At 30.2% G+C, this 6,447-nt stretch overlaps 1 pseudogene; it reads left to right on the top strand.

The window, feature by feature from the left end:
• Positions 1-3,738: 3,738 nt before the first annotated feature.
• On the top strand, positions 3,739-4,715 carry LOC145159004 (chaperone protein dnaJ 11, chloroplastic pseudogene; annotated as a pseudogene).
• The last annotated feature ends 1,732 nt before the right edge of the window (positions 4,716-6,447 follow it).

A 6,447-nucleotide genomic window follows, 5' to 3' on the forward strand; every position in this document is an offset into this window, starting at 1 on the left:
ACAATGTTATAACTGGGTAGCTTTTTTAGATTATAATGTCCTAATAAAATAGCACTTGAAAGTACAATCCTATAATTTGGTAGATCATAAAGTATGGTGCTGAAATATAATGAAGTACGACTCTATGAGTTTTGTTTCTTTCGTGTGGCATCGTGCTTACATTTTGGTGTTATTTTCACTTCCTACAGGTCAAAGAGCTTCTTAAATTGTTTTAATTGTCATATGGACCCTAGAAGCCTTTTTAGTATGGTGTTGCATTTGGACTCCACATTGGTATGTGCATTGTTCTGATTGCCTTGATTTAATAAAGTTGTTCTTTCTCTAAAATGGTCATGTTTTGTCTATTGCACAACAAAGATTTATATTTTCTTCATATTACCAGGTTAGCATGTGTTCATTGCTGCTACATATCCTTTGATTTGGCTTATGTTTAGTCCTTTTATTAGTGTTTAGTCGATGGCAGACATGTCTTTATGAATTTTTTTGGTTGTCTTTTATATGAAAGTCTTGGGTTCCTGTGTAATTATATTAATTTGGTCTTTTTATTAGTGGTTATACTCAGCTTTTTTGTTACTATTTGTAGTTTATATTCCTTTTGTTATTATGTATAGTTACTTTTTGTATTTTAATATTGTTTACTTTTATTCATTGAAGTTGTTTTATTATTACAATACTTATTACTTATTTATGAACTATGATGAGATTTATATAATTGTAAAATGCATATTAGTTAAGTGCTAAATAATTTCTTAAACTGTTAAAAAACTGAAAATAGAGGTTATTGAAATATACAAATTTCATTAAAAGAGACTTTTGTCAAATGCAAATGCACGTGGTGGTGTATTTGAAGTCCACCAACTTGGTAAGTTCTTTTATTTTGATAGAATTTATGGATGGTTTAAATGTTCAATAATTAGCTTTTGCAACCAATTATTAAAACAATATATTATACAACCGACAAAGTTTACGAACATAAAAATAAAGTCTCTAAGGTGTATTTACATGTATATGATTTAAATCATTTCATTAAAAAAAATATATTATTGTTTATAATAATAATATGATTGTGTAATTTTAGTTAATATAATATTTATTTATGATATTTTAAAGATTAAAAAAAATATTGATTGATAATATCTATTTTGTTTATAATAATTAATCATTCGTGTAGTACACCGCTTATAACCTAATATATATATATATATATATATATATATATATATATATATATATATATATATATATATATGACAAAATTACAAAAATGGTCCCTATGGTTTGCCAAAAGTCACAAAGTCAGTCCCTGCTAATTTTTTTTGACGAACATGGTCCCTGTGGTTTCCAAAACTTGCATCAATGGCCCTTTTTGCTGACGCCGTTACTGTTCATCCGTTAGTGTAAGGGTATTTTGGTCTTTTCAAGTAACAGTGACTGGGTTTGTGACTATGGGTAAACCATAGGGACCATTTATGTATTTTTTTTTTCTATATTTTATGTTTATGAGTTTGTGACTTTTCCACCCATTTACTTTTTAAAATATCACTTTGAACCCTTCACTTTGAACTTTGAAAAATGTTACTTTCACCCCTCTATTTTTTAAATTTTCGTGTTTAACCCAGTATTATATATAATTTGTTTTTTATTAATAACTTTCGTTCGCTAACCTAAAAAAACTATTTTTACGTGTTTATTTTCATATATTTGTCGGTATAATTCAAGGTGATCAACGTTTCGACTATAATTTAGAACTTTCTTTCGTTATTTTTTTTAAAGTTACATGGTTTTTTTTTTATAAAATTGTCGGTTTAAATTTGAGCTTATTTTTCGACGTAGTTTTTTTTTTAACTTTATGTACGTTTCCTACGTATGAGACGGGTCATATATAATAACTTTCGTTTGTTAATTTTAAAAAATATATTATATTCGAGATTGTCTATGTTTTGATGTATTTTTATACATTTTGTGCTTAATTTTATATACATTCCTACGTATCATTCGGGTCATATATAATAACTTTCGTTTGTTAGCTTAAAAAAATGTAGTATATTCGAGTTTGTCTATGTTTCGACCTAACTTTTGTTTCATGTTTTTTACGTATCAATATAGATTCGAGTTCGTTTGTATTTCGACGTAATTTTTTTTTATGTTTCGTGCTTATTTTTATGTACGTGTTTTTTTTCATTCATGTTTTTTTACGTCGAAATGCAACTTTTATGACTATAATCACCAAAATTCAACTTACAAAATTCAAGCTTATAATTACGCTTTTATCTATTATATGTATGTTCCTACGCTTTTATATATATGTATCTATTATAAGTTTGTTCACATATAATAGATAAAAGCGTAATTATAAGCTTGAATTTTGTAAGTTGAATTTTGGTGATTATAGTCATAAAAGTTGCATTTCGACGTAAAAAAACATGAATGAAAAAAAATACGTACATAAAAATAAGCACGAAACATAAAAAAAATTACGTCGAAATACAGACGAACTCGAATCTATATTGATACGTAAAAAACATGAAACAAAAGTTAGGTCGAAACATAGACAAACTCGAATATACTACATTTTTTTAAGCTAACAAACGAAAGTTATTATATATGACCCGAATGATACGTAGGAATGTATATAAAATTAAGCACAAAATGTATAAAAAATACATCAAAACATAGACAATCTCGAATATAATATATTTTTTAAAATTAACAAACGAAAGTTATTATATATGACCCGTCTCATACGTAGGAAACGTACATAAAGTTAAAAAAAAAAAAAACTACGTCGAAAAATAAGCTCGAATTTAAACCGATAATTTTATAAAAAAAACCATGTAACTTTAAAAAAAATAACGAAAGAAAGTTTTAAATTATAGTCGAAACGTTGATCACCTTAAATTATACCGACAAATATATGAAAATAAACACGTAAAAATAGTTTTTTTTAGGTTAGCGAAGGAAAGTTATTAATAAAAAACAAATTATATATAATACGGGGTTAAACACGAAAATTTAGAAAATAGAGGGGTGAAAGTAACATTTTTCAAAGTTCAAAGTGAAGGGTTCAAAGTGATATTTTAAAAAGTAAATGGGTGGAAAAGTCACAAACTCATAAACATAAAATATAGAAAAAAATACATAAATGGTCCCTATGGTTTACCCATAGTCACAAACTTAGTCTCTGCTACTTGAAAAGACCAAAATACCCTTACACTAACGGATGAACAGTAACGGCGTCAGCAAAAAGGGCCATTGATGCAAGTTTTGGAAACCACAGGGACCATGTTCGTCAAAAAAAATTAGCAGGGACTGACTTTGTGACTTTTGGTAAACCATAGGGACCATTTTTGTAATTTTGCATATATATATATATATATATATATATATATATATATATATATATATATATATATATATATGTTGTCACCAGGTCCTTCGCACACAGTATTAGCCATAAGCAAGGGGACAATAATATACAGTTTGCGCGCTCCGTATGAGTAACCCAACACAGATTAAATAATCTAAATTTCGTTTTCTGATATTCTCCAATCAGAAACAAACATATGTCTACATGCAATAAATATATTTTTAAATCCCTCAGAAAGTATAATAAAAAAAAGACGTTTCACTTATTTGATTTGTCCTTTTTTTTCTGTTTGACGAAAGTCCTATTTTTTTTATACATACATATTTTGTAGTAACAACGGATTGATTAAGACAGATGAGCTAACATCCTTACGTGTAGCTTCAGAAGAATCAATGAACGTGGACGACCGGAGTTGGCGATGATGTCGGTGAAGATTCCCCGGTGCCGTAAACACCGCCACCGCCTGTTTGCTGACTCTTGTTTATTTAATTCGAGATAACAGAAATTGTTCCATTTGGATAACTTCCTTTCAAGATTCCACGTATTTCATCCAAAATCTCCGCCTATAAATCCACCCCCACCAAATTCCTCATCTCATCCATAACAACTCAGAAATCTAAAAACTACACATCAATGGCTATTTCATCTATTTCAACTGCATCTTCCTTTTTTACTTCCCCTAATTTCTCCATCAATTTAAAGTCATCGGCAAAATCGAGTTCAAACTCTGTCAGGTTCGGAAGAGCTCCGATTTCAGCTTCTTACGCCACTGCTGAGAAAACAGAGACAATTAGATCGTTCTGTAATAATACTCCTTCTTCACTGTACGAGGTGCTCGGAGTTCGAATCGGAGCTGATACACGGGAGGTGAAAGCGGCGTACAGGAGATTAGCGAGAGTTTTGCATCCGGATGTCGGGAGTAGTGACTCGTCGGCAGATGAGTTCATGAAAGTGCACTCAGCTTATGCTACACTTGCAGATCCGGTGAAACGAGCGGATTACGATCGGACTCTGGTTCAGAGGCGGGCGGGGGGTTCTTCTCCGGTGAGATTTTCCGGTGGTTACCAGAGTCGGAGATGGGAGACTGACCAATGTTGGTAGAAATTGTGTCGTTGAAAGTCAGATCGCCATTTTAGAGATCTTGAACATGTAAATATGAAAATAGGTTCAAATTGAAGAATCAATCTCCTTAAGGATACTTGGTAGATTTTGAAGCCATAGTGTTGAATTTTGGAGATTAGGATTTCATATGATTTTCATATTTTTAATTTTTGATATGAAACTAATGTCGTTGAGTTCAGTATGTATTCCATTTGTTATTTACAAATATTTATTTTTATAAGTTTAATTAATTTTTATGAAACTATATTATCTAAAGTTTAAATAATATGAAGTCAAATACTATATTTTTCATTAAAATGATTACATGTAGGGGTAGAATCTATTGGTTCAGTTTATAATGGGTTCTTTCGTTTGAAATTTTTTTAGTCCAATTTGAAAATGAACCAGATCGAATTTATATCCCTCTAAACCAAGCCGAGTATATAATTCGAATTCGGTTTAGAAACCGTGAAAACCAAATATTTTCTAAAAATATTTAATGTTGTAATTTTCCAAACATAAATTACAAATGTTTAAACTTAAAGATCAAAATTCCAAAAATAAAGATGTAAACTTTTTATGATTAAGAGATGAAATTGAAAACGAAAAATAAGTATGAATTGTGAATTCGAGAGGGATATAAGTTGTGAATATTGAATAGTAAAAACCATAAATTGGTAAAAGACCTAAAATGTATTTTGCTTTATATTTGATTATTTAATACTTTTATTTAATATATAAAGACAAAATTGCAAAAATGGTCCCTGTGGTATGTGTTTTTTTGGGGTTTTAGTCCAAATTCCGACTTTTTTGGCTCCGTGGTCCTTTTGACTATGTTTGCTTGTGATTTTGGTCCCTTGGAAAACTGAAAAGACTAAAATACCCTTTCTGATATCCTTTTTATGTTTTTTTCATTTTAACTTAAAGGAAAAAGAAAATACTATATATATATATATATATATATATATATATATATATATCTCTCTCTCTCTCTTATACCAGACCTAAATTCATCTTGCAAACAACATTCCTCAAATTCCAATTTTAATCCAAATGGAATATCATCAGTCAATCAAGACTCTTTCAGTATCAAAATAGTGAAATTACACACATCATCTAAAGAAATCAGAAACCAGTTCTTCATTTTCATTCTTTAATACAGGTGTGGTAATCATACCCAATCACAACCACTTTAACTTAAAATTAAACCTTAAATAGAAAAACAAAAAACGAATGCATCGTAAACACAGTCAATTGTTAACAATAATATACTGACAACCTAACCCAATCAACTGGATTTCTTAGTGGTCATAAGATCAGCAAGCTTGTTCATCTTTCTTTTTGGGGACGACGACGATGATTTGTGCTCTCCTCCTCCAATCCTAGAGCAGTATCTCTTAATCACCTTCTCATTCACAAATTTACTATAGATGAAAGCAACTCCTCTGAACTGTGGTAACACCAGCCATGCCACCGCTATCAATTTCACATCATACCATATCGGTATTTGCTAACCATTAGTTTCTGGAAATCAAGATGATCAAATCTTGAAATAAAATGGTTGTGTTTTATTCCAGTAGTCACCATTCAAGGACAGATGCAAAAGCATCTCTACGAGAGTAAGGAAGGAGTATAAGATCCAGTAAGAAAGCCACTATTGATCGTCTTCTTTTGAAGAAGATGAGGGTATGGTTTTTTTTTACTCTTCATTACTGACGAGAGAGAGAGAGAGAGAGAGAGAGAGAGCGATCTGCGATCATAAAGAAATAAGAAAGAAAAGAAATCGATATATTGCAAGAGAAAGAGGGGGTGTGCTTTTTTTTCTATGAGGGTGTGCAGCCGAGAGTCGACTGGTGGTGGTTCTTAAACTGTTAGCAGTGGTAGGTGGAGGTACTGGAGGTTAGAGAGAGAGAGAAAGAGAGAAGTTGGGTCCTTTTTATTTTTTTAATTATTAAAATAAATAAATTAGTATTAGATAT

Source organism: Lactuca virosa, chromosome 2, assembly GCF_052849685.1.
Source record: "Lactuca virosa cultivar CGN04683 chromosome 2, Lactuca_virosa_CGN04683_v6, whole genome shotgun sequence".
Taxonomy (NCBI): domain Eukaryota; kingdom Viridiplantae; phylum Streptophyta; class Magnoliopsida; order Asterales; family Asteraceae; genus Lactuca; species Lactuca virosa.